This window comes from Gossypium hirsutum, chromosome D08, assembly GCF_007990345.1.
Source record: "Gossypium hirsutum isolate 1008001.06 chromosome D08, Gossypium_hirsutum_v2.1, whole genome shotgun sequence".
NCBI classification, from domain to species: Eukaryota; Viridiplantae; Streptophyta; class Magnoliopsida; order Malvales; family Malvaceae; genus Gossypium; species Gossypium hirsutum.
The window spans coordinates 34,549,749-34,564,246 of record NC_053444.1 but is presented as its reverse complement, the minus strand read 5'-3'; the positions used below and the strand labels follow the sequence as shown (position 1 = coordinate 34,564,246).

Genomic DNA, 14,498 nt, shown 5'->3' with positions numbered 1-14,498 from the left:
CAATCATATCAAAAATTTATAAAATATAATTCAAACATATTGCAACAAAATAGATTGAAGCATACAAGGATTTAATGGTGAAATTCAAGTAATATATAGAATTGATTTGCAAAATTTTCAAATTTTTAAAGTTTCAAAAAAATTGTATCGATATTTAATTGATGGTATTGATTTTATATCGATACCATGTCTAAATAACAATACCAAAATTTAATTATGTTTAATAGGCAATATAAGGGTATCGATATTTATTAACTTGTATCGATATTTTAAGAAGAGTATCAATATCGTCAAAAAAATCGATACCATTTTAGCATTTTGATTATTTTAAAAACTGTTCATATGGTCAAGTATTGATACCAAGTACAAAAATATCGATACATAAGTTCAGAAATGGTAAAATTCCATCTTTAAAATGTCCAATTCATGCTCAAACCATCTATAACTTAAATGTACTCTTTAGAAAGAAATAGGGACTTGAAATAATCATTCATAAGCATACTAACTAATAATCAAGACTTCATGTATTCAACTAAATGATATTAAAGCATACTCAAAACTAATATACCAAAGTTGATCACATTCAACTATACCAATATTCCCTCAATGGCACATCAAAGAATCAATAAAAAATGCATTCATTCAACTAATCAAACAATCTCCCATTAGACTCCATATCTACCATATAACTTATGCACTAAGCCTTACTAAGATCAAATGTTTAAACAACTCAAAATACATCAAGCATTTACCTATATGAAACAAGTTCCCAGTTCTAACCAATATGTCATAAGGCACCATTACATCCAATCTAATTCAATAATTCATATCATCAACAAAATATAAACCAAACATTACATTTCAATTTCATTCATATCATAATTTAGATCACATGACATTTCTAAAATAACTTCATCACATCCATCATATAAGCATACTATGAGAACATTAAGTTTAACACATTACATACCAACTTTAGACATTACAATTCCAACTAGAATATCAACTTCATCAACTTAAAATGCCTATATCCATGCCACAAAGCTGAAATAACGAGTCAAAATCTACCGAGGCAGAAGCTTGGTAGTGTGAGCTTTGAGTTGATCCATTCGACTAGTTCTGCAAAACTTAACTATAGTAAACAGAAAATTTAACAGAGTAAGCTTATATAGCTTAGTAAGTCCATAGCTAAACTAAACCAACTTACCTCAATCAAGTAATTGAATTTAACAACTTAAATTAAAGTAATCTGACATTAAATTTACAAAACATGTGAGATTTGTATAAGATCAAATCATCATATTAATCATATTCACTGCAAATTCAAGTAGTATCATGTCATATATCTATACTTATTTACATCATGTTAAGATGAATCATGTTTACTCAATAAAAAAAATCATTTATATAAATATTCATTTAGTTTCATTAATCTTTTTGATAATTAATCTCATTTCTATCTAGCTCGATGAATTGTAGTAACATAACTCATATACTGGGTAACTACACCACACCAGAGAGCATCGTAATGCTATTCAGAGGCACCGAACTGCAAATAGAGGCACCGAAGTGTAAACTCATACAAGCGCGCATTCTAACCCTATTGGCAAGGCAATTGTATCCTAATCATTTACTAAGTTCAAACGATCATCTTAAAATAATTTATCACATTTATAATTCAAAGGAACTTTTAGATATACATTCGTACACATGCTATAATTCAATTATGTTCAACATATAATTCATGTATATTTATTACATTACAAACAAGTCCTAGTCACCGTACATTTAATCAAAAACAACTAATAATCTTAATCAAACATTAACAATGCAAAAAAAAAAATTAATTAATTAAATCATTCTTATAAGTATAAAACATAAGTATATATACATATATTTATACTACGAACTTACCTAATATGTACAGCTAACGAGTTGTGTTGTAGGGACTAATTTGCGATTTTCCATTTTCCCCGGTTATCCTCCATACGATTCAATTCTTGATCTATATAATAGTTAAATTCAATTTATCAATTTCATATACATTATTATACTCCTTTTTATGCATTGACCTACTATTTTTATTTTACAAATTTTCCTTAAACTTTTACACTTTGTTCAATTTAGTCCCTAAAATCGAAACTATTTAAATTTTCACATTTAATCCCTAATACTCAAAATCGATTTTAACAACACTCCAAATCAGCCCTTAAAAATTTGAAAATTTCACAAATTTAGATGCTAAAATTTGTAAATTTTCATATTAGTCCTTAAACTCAAAACTAACAAAATTTTTTTTACAAAATAGCTCTAATCTACAACCAAGTTCATAAATTCATCACTTAAAACCAAGAACATCTAAAAACCATCAATGTCAAGTTTCAAAATCTTTAACAGTTTTACGAAAATAGTCCCTACGTTAGCTAGATTAAGCTACAACACTATAAAAAACATAAAGATTACCAAAATTGAATAAAAAATACACACCATGCAAAGTAAAGAAGATGACTAAAAGCTTTAAGATGTTATTTAATTGTGTATTCGGTTTCCAAAGGAGAAGAATAAAGATGATAATAATTTTTCTATGTTTGTACTTTTATTATTATTTTAACTTTTAATTTAATGTATAAAATGTAGTAAAATACTTACTAACTGTCCAAACTAAAATAAAATGGTCTATTCATCTTATAAATCGTTAAACAAACCTTAGTTATGCACCTTGGTTAAAAATAATCAATAATGATGAAGTTTTACATTTTTTACGATTTAGTCCTTTTTCTTTAATTAACAAGCCAATTGTTAAAATTACCGGACTGAAAGTTAACTTAACACTATATTAGACTCATAAATATTATACAGTAATACTCAATCATCAAAAATTGAGATTCTGAGACCATCATTTTTTATACCACTGAAAAATGGGATGTTACAACGGCAAAGTAGATGACTTAGTGGGGCTCATCCCTGGACAGATATCGATAAACCTAGGGAATAGGTGATGGGGTTTTATTTACATAGGTTTAGATTTATTAGAAGTTGATTCTGTTATTAAAACAATTTCCTTAAAGTTTAAGTTTATTTCTATTTCGCGAACCTTAAAGTTAAACCTTTGTTACTAATTTCTTCTCAGCATGAATAAATTTTTATGTTTCTTTAATTCTCCTTGCATGCGTGCCTTGTTGCATTCTTTCAATATTGAGTATGTACTATTATCATATGCAGACCAATTTTATTGCGAAGGATTATTTTCTACGACCTTTATATGCATGCAAACCCTTAAGAGAGATAACCTTTCTACTTAATGAACCCCACCTAAGTTTGAAACCCTTGTATGAACATCATTTTTTTTGCGAAGTCGGTTGTGTGTGATCCTATGATGTTTTGTTATAAGTGCGTACCTTAAATAACCTTTTTACTTCTTGCATGCGAATCTGTAAGTTTTTTTGCCAGATGACATGCAAACCCTTCATCATTTTGTTTTATAAGCTCACATGCTTTACACTTTATGTAAGATATTATTCTATTGCTATGCTATAACTTATCATAATATATGTTATAAGTAAGTGGTATGTTAGAGGTTAGGTTGGGAGTTAGTGGAGTCACTTCGATGGCTAATGTAGCTTGCCAAATTCGGGTCAAACCTCCTTAGTTGGGTTTGGGGTATTACATTGGTTGGTATCAGAGCTAGCCAAGTTAAGGTTCGCCAAGCTAGAGTCCATCGAGCTCAAGCTAGCTAGGTTAAGTTCGGTAGACTGAAAAGACGATAGGTGAGTTCGCCAGAATGGCAAAATGTGTTTGCCATATTTGGCAAAGTAAGCTTGCAAGAACAAATAAGTTAATTTTGGCGTATTATGAATAAATTTTAAAGTGCGGTGTGTATGAAATTGTTTGATTGGGGTAGGACTTGGGACGACATTGCCTTGGTTCAGCTATATCTTTTGTAGGAAATATCCTTCGGATTATCCCTTTAATGTTCGCCATTGTAGTAAATAAGTTGTGTTTTGGCGAACTGTGTTCATATGTATGTCTATTATGTGTGAACTGTGTTTGCAAGTATGCCTGTTGGATACTTAGTTATGCGTGTTTGATGTCTTACCTAAGCCAGTGTCTTGTGTATGTTTAGAGTAAGTAAGAATGTCTTCCCATAGAGTGAATGCAAACTATGTGAATAAAGCTACCAACCCCTCTAAAGGTGACTGGACTTCGGCTACGCATGAGTGATCAAACAGGATAAACATTTTGGAAGATGGCATGGAGACATTAGTACATAAAATGGTTGGTGCTTTTCAACGAGCTAATGGTGCCAACATTGCACTTGTGAACCTTGGATTGCCACTGGAGTGTCTACGAGCTCTAGGTGGTAGAGAATTCAATTGTGTCAGAGGATCTGATCCTACTAGAGCTGAGTATTGGCTTGAGGGTGTTGAGAAAATCCTTAAGCAAATGGCATGTTTTGATGAAGAGAAGGTAGGATGTACTGTGTCCTTACTTATCGGCGAAGCCCATTATTGTAGGAATACCGTGAAGCAGGGAATTGCTACGAATTGGTTAGCATGGGAGTTTTTCTTAGGAACTTTTAAGAAAAAGTTTATGAATGATCAGTATATGGAAGCTCACAAGTGTAGCGAGCTGTTTGTGGCTGAGTACGGAGCAGAATTTGTGCAACTAAGCCAGTATATAGAAGAGATTGGCTCGCAAGAGAAGGAGCTTTGTCAAAGGTTTCATTTTGGTCTACATCAAGATATCTAGCTCTACCTAGTGACTTACAATACTGCAAACTTCGATGAACTGGTGGACAAGGCCAAAGCCATTTAAGAGATTAGGGCTCCGTAAATTAAAGTTGGAGCTAGAAAGCAAGTGTCTAGATAAGTGTTCAAAAGGGATCACGACTCACACAATTCAGGCGGGACTGTTAAGCGAAGCTTTAGGTCATGCCATGCACGTTAGTGGAACAACAACCAGAATAGAAAGGAGGGTTCACACAAGTCTGTGAATTGGCCACTTTGCGAACCCTGTGAGCGAAAACATCCTGGTGAATGTTGTAAATTGACTAAAGGCCGTTTCAAGTGTGGTTCCAAGGACCACTTGATTAAAGACTGCCTAGAACACCGGAGGGGATCGCAAGCTTAGAATGCGACCTCCACTAAAGTGTGAGCTGGTGCTCGTGGTCGAGGAAGACGCAGAGGTGGTGAAGCAAGACAAGTTGGGCAGCATACATTAGCTCACATTGTTGTGACCCAAGATGATCAGGGGCTCTCACACGAGTCTATAGTATAAGGAAACCTCATGAGCAATGTGCCAGTGATGTTATGACAAGTACTTTTACTCTATTAACTATTCCCTTATTTTCCTTGATTGACTCTGGTTCCACGCACTCGTATGTTTTGAACGAACTAGCAAATAGGTTGGGAATTCCAATAGAAACCATAAATAATGGTGTGTCTGTCACTAGTACGTTTGAGGAGAGTGTGTTGGTCAATAGAGTGTACTGTAGGTGTCCACTGATGATCCAAGGTCAAATCTTCTATGTGAACTTAATCGAATAGCCATTCTATGGATTTAATGCGATTTTGGGGATGCATTGGCTAATGGAGCATAAAGCCAAGATTGACTTGAAGCTAAAAAGAGTCACCTTGTGAAGCAACGAAGGTAGGGAAATTGTGGTGGTTGCTGAGCGAGCTCAATTTATGTCTAATGTGGTCTTAGCGATGAAGGTATAAAAGATGTTGGGCAAATGTTATGAAGCCTATCTCACTTTTGTGATGGTTCGTAGGATTCAGAGAAAGGTGTTCGCGAGTTATGAATTGTGAAGGACTTTTTTGATGTATTTCCTGACAAGTTACCTTGGTTACCTCTAAATAGTGATGTGGAGTTTGCCATAGAGTTGTACCCTAGTAGTTCGTCAGTGTCCATTACATCGTATCGCATGGCACCCAAAGAACTTAAGGAACTGAAGATGCAACTTCAGGAACTGCTTTGTTGAGGCCTCATTCGATCAAGTACTTCACTTTAAGATTCATCAGTGCTATTGGTGAAGAAGAAAGATGGTAGCATGTGGATGCGCATCAACTATAGGCAGTAGAATAAATGAACTGTAAAAAAATAAGTACCCATTGCCAAGAATCATTGATTTATTTGACCAGCTATGAGGTGCCAGAATATTTTCAATGATTGATTTTCGATCTGGTTACTACCAACTCAAGGTAAAGGATTCTGAATTCTTGAAGACAACATTCAGAATGAGGTATGAGCACTATGAGTTTTTGGTGATGCCCTTTAGATTAACAAATGCACCTGCTGCTTTCATGGACCTGATGAACCAATTTTTCCATGAATACTTAGATTGTTGTATGGTGATGTTCATTGATGACATCTTGGTGTATTCACGAACTGAAGAAGAGCATGACACTCATCTGCGAACTGTGTTGCAAATTCTATGAGAGAAGCAATTATTTCCAAAGTTCAGCAAGTTTGAGTTTTGGCTTAAGGAAGTTGCATTTTTGGAGTAAGTAGCTTCAGCTAAAGAGGTTCACGTAGACCCAAATAAGATTGAAGCCATTGTGGAGTTAAGATTGACAAAAAGTGTTACTGAAGTACAAAGTTTCTTAGGGCTCATAGGGTACTATCGCAAGTTTGTTAAGGGGTTTGCCACTATAGCAGCATCTTTAACGAAGTTGCTCCAAAAGAAAGAAGAGTTCACATGGAGAGAAGAAAGGTAGCAGAGCTTGGACAAGCTTAAGGTGATCCTTACTAAAACACCTCTATTGACTCAACGAAAACCGGGGAAGGAGTTTGTGGTTTACAGCGATGCCTCTCACACGGGGCTAGGATGTGTACTAATGCAGGAAGGAAAGGTGGTAGCTTATTGGAAACACAAAAATATATAGACTTTTTCAGCACATTTTGAGCTTTAATTCATATAGTTTTGTAGTAAATTTTGTTGAAATTCATACTTTAATTATAAAATAATTAAATTAAACTTAAATAATTAACATATTTAATTTTAATTATTTTTATAATAATTTTTCACAAATTTGGTTTATTTTCAACAGTTTTGCACAAAAGATGAAAATTGGCTTAGCAGACACTTTGGAAGGCTTGAACTGTTGGGGTGATTCTTTGCATCAAATGGATCAAGAGCAAGGTTGAAGATTTTTCCAGCCAAGGACGGTCCAAATGATGATTATTTTATGTACTTTATATTTAATTTTTATCCAAATTTAATTGGGTTAAAAATTAATATAAATCCTGAAGGAGAATATGACCCAATTGTTCTAATAAAAGAATACTAATCAAATAAGAGAAATGGTAGCCCAAAATCGTCCAATAAGCAGACCCAATTTGGTTATTTAGCTTATTTTATTACTTGCAAAACAACCCTCAAATTTTCTTTAAACTCCATTCAAACCCCTCCACTTTTCGTGCCTTTGAATATTTTCCCCAAGCTAAATGTAGCAAAGTTCGAATTATTCAAACTTTCTCCTTTTGTGGTCAGCCAAGGAAAAGTGTATGGCTGCTAATTATTTGCTATTTTTAGAAGTCACTCTCACCTATAAATACGCCCCATTTTTATCTCATTCAAGACACCAATCATTTCCCACACATCTCTCTCTTTCACTCACTTTCTCTCATCCATTTCTTTCTTTGTTTCCCCCTTTGTCTTTTCCATTCCCTTGCTGATTTCCCTATTGAAAAAGAGTCTTCTTCCACCTTGGAATAGCAGCTTTCAACTATTTGTAGAGGCCTCGGTTCAACAAAATAAGCAGAGAAGAAGAGGAGCGCACTAGTCTAGCTTTAGAGAAATACTAGATTTACTTCCTAGTTCCGTTCTCTTTAATTATCTTGTTTATATTGTGATTATGAATATGAATAATCATTGCGTTGTTATTCTTTTTCTACTTAAAATGGTTTAAATTTAATTCTTGTTGGATTGATTGCATTCTGTCCACTTGAACTATTAAAATCATGTTTATGTCGTTACGGGCCTTGGTAAGTTGTTCAATTAAATAAAATCATTATGATGTTATACTTGCATTATAAAATGTAAGGTAACGGATGAATTAATTATTAAACGTATTGAAATTGTAATTCATTGCCACAGTATTTAATTGATGCATATTTAATCTTCTAAGGTATTTGAAGGTTAAATTAGCGACGATATTAATGATACATTGCATAACTTGCAAGATTATTGTGATTAAACTGTTTCAATATAGAAATATATTGTTACTTCACTTAATCTTGTATATACTTGTGAAGTTTGATTAATTGTTTGAATTGACATTGAGAAATGTTCACGAGATTGGTTAATTGAGTAAGTATGTATGTGCAGTAGTTAACAAATTACCTAGTTGCCGTGAAAATATTCGTAACAACGTGAACAAGGGTTTAGTAATTCTAAGTTAAGTAATGTAATTGATCTAACAAAATTATATAATATTGATTAAAACTCATTGTCTTGAAATCGTGCATTGGAATTTTTACTTTTTATTTTTATTACTTAGCTAATTTTTTAGTTTTTAACTCACTTCTTCAAAACAACATATTTTTCACATCACCAAAGTGTTTGATTTACATTTCATAAATATATTTTTCTTTCACAATCCCTATGGGTATAATAATTCAACATTAACTTGTCACTTTATTACTTGTTGCGATTGTATACACTATTTGTGAAATTGCTAATTGAGCATTTTTGTTTATTTTTCTGTTTAATTTTAATTCCATTATTTTTGTGTGATTGTTTCAGGTGTTTATGAGTACTGATAGAATCATCGACTTACTTTTCGTAGACCCTGAGATTGAAAGGACTTTTCGACTGAGAAAAAGACAAGCAAATCAGAGAAGGACCGAATAAATGAACTTTGAAAATGCAAATAATGGAATGGAGAAAATCATGCTCAAAATCCTATCCTTATGGCCGATGATAGGGATAGAGCTCTAAGGCAGTATGATAGTGTTTGATGAGCTTAATCCGGGTATGAGAAGACCCAAAATCGAGGCTCAACAATTTGAGCTGAAGTGAGTCATGTTCCAAATGCTTCAAACAGTGGGCCAATTTAGTGGAATGCCTACCGAAGATCCTCACCTTCACTTAAGCTTGTTTATAGAGGTGAGAAATTATTTGAAATTAGCCAGAGTACTCGAAGATGCACTATGATTAAAGCTATTCCCAAATTCACTCAGGGATAGAGCTCGAGCCTCGTTGAACTCATTCCTACCAAATACCATTACCACATGGAAAGAGTTAGCAGAACGATTCCTTATGAAGTACTTCTCACCTAACAAGAATGCTAACTTGAGGAACGAGATCACTACCTTCCAACAGATGGATGACGAATCCTTGTGTGAGGCGTGGGAAAGGTTTAAAGAACTATTATGAAGATGCCCTCATCACGGAATCCCTCATTGCATCCAATTAGAGAAGTTCTACAACGGTCCTAATGCTCACACGAGGATAGTAGTGGACATTTCTGCTAATGGTGCTCTCCTTTATATGTCTTATAATGAGGCTTATGAAGTCATCAAGAGGATTGCAGCAACAATTATCAATGACTAACTAATCGAGTAGCGCTAGAGAGACGAGTCGCAGGAGTACATGAAGTGGATGCTCTCCCTTCACTTACATCTCAGATATCATCGATATCCTCAATGATTAAAAAATTTACTACAAATAGGTTTAATAATTTTGCAGCTCAGCCATCGAATCAATTTGAAAATGTAGCATGTGTTTATTGTGGGGAAGGGCACTTATTCGAAGAATTCCCATCAAACCCAGAATCTGTGTATTACATAGGTAACCAAAACCAGAATCGAGGAAAGCAAGTATTGCAATCTAATATTTATAACCCATCTTAGCGAAACCACCCTAATTTCTCTTGGAGTAACCAAGGGGCTGGACCCAGTAACACTTATGCACTACCTAGACCGACCTAGCCACTTGTATTTACCCAACAAGTTTAGAAACAACTTCAAGATGAACCTTTCAATGGCTTAGAAAACCTTTTAAAGGTATACATAGCGAAAAATGATGCCTTAATCCAAACCCAAGCAACCACATTGAAAAATGTAGAAACCCAAATGGGCCAGCTTGCAACTGAACTTAGGAACCAACCACAAGGTGCTTTACCTAGTGATACGAAGAACTCGATAAATTCGGGGAAAGAGCATTGTAAATAATTAACACTAAGGAGTGGAAAGATGATAGAGCCCAACAGCAAACTGATGCTCAAGATAAAGTGAAAGTTCAACCAAGTGTTGATATCCCAGCTTCACTAGAACCAAAATATACAAAACCCGATAAGGTAACTTCTGAACTAGTTAATTCTGATAAACTAACAACTCCGTTAGATTTAAAATTTCCACAAAAGACGAATCAACCAGTTCAAGTAAAGAATCGTCTACCACCTTACGCTCAAAGACTTTAGAAGCAGAAACAGGAAGTCCAGTTCAAAAAATTCCTAGACATACTCAAGCAACTTCATATCAACATCCCATTGGTAAAAGCACTTGAACAGATGCCAAACTACGTTAAATTGATGAAGGATATCCTATCCAAGAAACAAGGACTTAGAGAATTTGTGACAGTAGCTCTAACGAATGAATGTAGTGCATACCTTCAAAATAAATTACCCCAAAGATGTAGGACCTTAAATGTTTTACCATACCTTGCAACATTAGAGCAACTTATTGTGGTAAGGCATTATGTGATTTGGGTGCAAGCATCAATTTGATGACCATGTCTATATTTAGAAAATTGGGGATAGGTGAAGTTAGACCAACTATGGTTATGCTTTAGTTAGTAGATTGATCCTTAGAAAATCAAGAAGGAAAAATCGAGGATGTATTGGTACATGTAGATAAAATTATTTTTCCTACTGAATTTGTAATTTTAGACTTAGAAGTAGATAAATAGGTACCAATCATCTTAGGAATGCCTTTCCTAGCAACAAGAAGGATCCTTATTGATGTGTAGAAGGGCGAGCTTACTATGTGTTCAGGACGATAAGGTAACTTTTAATATTTTTAAGTCTATACAATTCCTTGACACAATTGATGATTTGTAACAACCCATTTTCAGTGAAATTAGAACAGTGGTTTCGAGACCACAAATCTAAAGTCAAAAAATTTATATTATTATTATTTTATGGTCTACAACATGATAATATTACCTTATACAAATTTTGTTACGAAATTTTACCATTTACATGCTTAATTTGATAAAAATGACTAAATCGCGTAAAGTGCAAAAGTTGAGTTCTAATAGCTAAAAGTATTAAATAGTTATAGAAATTTAAAGTGGAGGTCTTTATATTGTAATTATACCATTAGTACGTAAGTGGATGATAATAGCTTGACAATTTTTGTAATTATTAAAGCTTTAAAGGTTAATTAAGTAATTAACAAATAAATGATAAGTAAAATTAAAATAAAATGAATCATCATCTTCTATGATCATCTTGGAACCAAAATTAAGAGAGAAGATAGCCATCAAAGCTTCAAAACATTTAGCAATCCTATTTCCTTCAATTAGGTATGCGTCTTTGTCCCGTTTTTAATGATTTCTATGTTTCCAGGATCCTTGTAGCTTAATCTAGCTAGCCCAGGGACTAATTTGTGAAATTGTTAAAGTATTTGAGTTTTACCATTGATGAACTTGTTAGGGTTTTGAAGTTTAATGGTAGAAAATGAATGGTTGTTCTTAGATAAACAACTTTTGTAAAGGAATTTTTGATGAAATTATCAATTAGGGATTAAATTGAAAAATGTGATAAATTGTGTGCTAATGTGAATTTGTGAAATATATGGGTTGCTATAAATATGTTTATAATTTAGCTAGGCTTCGGTGGGGATAAAATTGAATGAATTTCATTTTTCGAGCCTAGGGACTAAATTGCAAAAAATTAAGAGTATAGGAGTAAAATGGTAATTTTCCAAACATGTGTTGGACTAAATTAAATATGAATTATATTGAATTCAATTAAAGTCATTCGTATAGATCTGATTAGACCTCGTAGGGAGTTAGACTGAGGTAAAGGAAAAATATCAGATTAGTCGCCTTAGTATCTACGTACACTCGTCGAGGTAAGTTCGTGTAATTAAATTGAGTAATTATATGCTTTGTTTGAATTAGATGTATGTTATTTGCATAATCATCTTATATGAATATTGATCGCATATCTGATGACGTACGATAATTACCGAGCCCCATTTGAACCTTAGGAATTCGTAGGATACAAATGACATGTCATTAGGGTTATCTATTTTAGCTCTTATGAGCTTACCGATAATGAACTCACATGAGCTTATAGTTATTCAGCTCAGAGGAGCTTACCGTTTACATCTCGTATGATCATACATGTACATGAATTGACGGATTACAATTTAGTACACCTTGTGTGTACTGCCCACGTATCCAACGATAATCTAAATGGTTCAACAGGCACAGTTCTGTTACGAGTTTATATGAGTTCGATACAAACTAGTACAGGTATTTACATGAATTACATGAAAATGGTATATGATATATGGTTACATGTATATGAAATTTGAATAGTTGTTGAACTCATACATGATTCTCGATTTTTATATGAATTACATGGCTAACATGGTTGATGATTTTGTGTTAGGCTTTTGGCCAAATTGAGTTGAGATATGCTTTGGTTTACTTACCTTAAATGTGATTAAAATGGTAAGCTAAATTCTCTATTATACAAACGTACTAAGCTTAAATGCTTACTCTGTGTTATTTTCCGTGTTTTATAGTAATTCAGAAGCTCGTTCAGATTGGAAGCTTGTTGGAGCTATGTCACACTATCCATCGGCTCTTTGGTATATTTAGTTGTTTACTTTCGATTATAATGACATGTATAGGTTAATTTGGCCAATGTTGACATATAAGTGTTTTGTTGAGATTAGCCACTTATTTGGCTGGTGTTTCGTATTTTGATGTATATATATGTGGCCTTATCATATTTGATGTGTGTTTGATGTGGTAGAATGATAGAAAGTAATATGTGGTTTGAATATGCATATAAGATATGTTATATAATTTGGTGTGATTTAGTGCTTTGTTATGGAAAATTTAAAGGTATAGTAATGTTAGTTAGAATTGTATATTTGGTACCATTTAGAAATATTGGTATGTTTTGGTAAGTAAGTTAAATGACATGAAACGATGCAAAATGATTTACCTTGTAACTTGGTATTTTGGGCAGTAAATGGTTGAGCTTGATAAGTAACCTACATGATAGGTTTTGGTACAATTATGCATATATGTATTTGGTAATTTAGGTAAGTTTGGATACATGGTTGACATGTATTTAAGTTATCATTTGAGGTGCCTAACGACATATTGGTTGTGTGTGATTTTAGTACATACTTAAAGCTTGTTTATGCTTATTTTAGATGCTTGATTATAGCTAGCACATATGTGCATTTTTGGGAGTAGGTTGATGTCATATTTGGGTGAGAAATGTGGCTTGGACACGAGCGTGTGTCTCAGTTTTGCATGACACACGACCATGTGACACGGTCGTATGTCTCTGCCATGTGTGACATACAGCCAGGTGACACGGCCGTGTGTCCCTTGTATCTTTTAAAGAATGCAAGTCGGTTTACTCACACGGCCTGGCACACGGACGTGTGGCTTGGCAGTGTGACCCAAGTCAGTGAGTTAGACGAGCAAGGACACGGGCTGGGACACAGCTGTGCTTTCCTTTTTCGAATGGCCACACGGCCATGTGACCCTTGTAGTTTTGAAAATTTTATAAGTTTCTGAAAAATTCACTGTATGTCCGATTTAGTCTTGATTTATATCTAAAGTGTACCTTGGGCCTCGAGGGCTCGTATTAGGGACAATATGCATGATTATGATTGGTTTTTGACATGAATGCTATATGTTATGAAATGTTTGAATTTCCTGTCCGTCTAAATTGTATACTTCAGTAATACTCTATAACCCTATTCTGGTGATGAATTCGGGTTAGGGTGTTATATGATTGTTCTGCAGTATCTAAGTTAGATGATTTAGATATTAAACAGGAACTCAACTCTATTGATGTCACACCCCAAAATAGGGCCTAGGAGTTTTAGGGGTATTTTAGGAATTTTAGCCTTAGAATGTTAGGAATTTTGTGACATGGCATACCGGTAATGCTTTCAATTATTGTTTTTATAAAATTAAATCAATTTCTGAAAATGATTTTTAAATACCTTTAATTTTGAAAATAAGACTGATTTGTAAAAGAGTAAAAATGGAGTGTTTTTATGAAGCAATTTAATCAGATTTCAAAATTCAAGCTAAAAAACCTCTTTTCGCCAAGTTATTTCATGTAAAAACTACCCAAAATTTTTATTTGATATCCCCTGATTTGCTCTTGCTATTTTAATCAATTTTGAGCTCCAAATCCTAATTCCTTTTGATTTCTGTCATCTCTTAAGTTATAAACCTCTATAAAAACCAAGAAAAAACACCCAAAACACCATAGTTTCCTCCA

The 14,498-nt window shown here is 33.6% G+C and overlaps 1 long non-coding RNA gene and 1 other non-coding gene across 2 annotated transcripts in view; both read right to left on the bottom strand.

The window, feature by feature from the left end:
• Window positions 1-934: 934 nt before the first annotated feature.
• LOC121220070 (uncharacterized) overlaps window positions 935-14,498 on the bottom strand; it is a 50,894-nt gene continuing 37,330 nt past the window's right edge. Inside the window, exon 4 of the long non-coding RNA XR_005917218.1 lies at window positions 935-1,132. This is a non-coding gene — a long non-coding RNA (uncharacterized lncRNA). The remainder of the gene's footprint in view (window positions 1,133-14,498) is intronic.
• Window positions 9,296-9,402, bottom strand: LOC121220398 (small nucleolar RNA R71). Its single transcript, XR_005917600.1, has one exon. It is a non-coding gene; the product is annotated as a small nucleolar RNA R71 (small nucleolar RNA).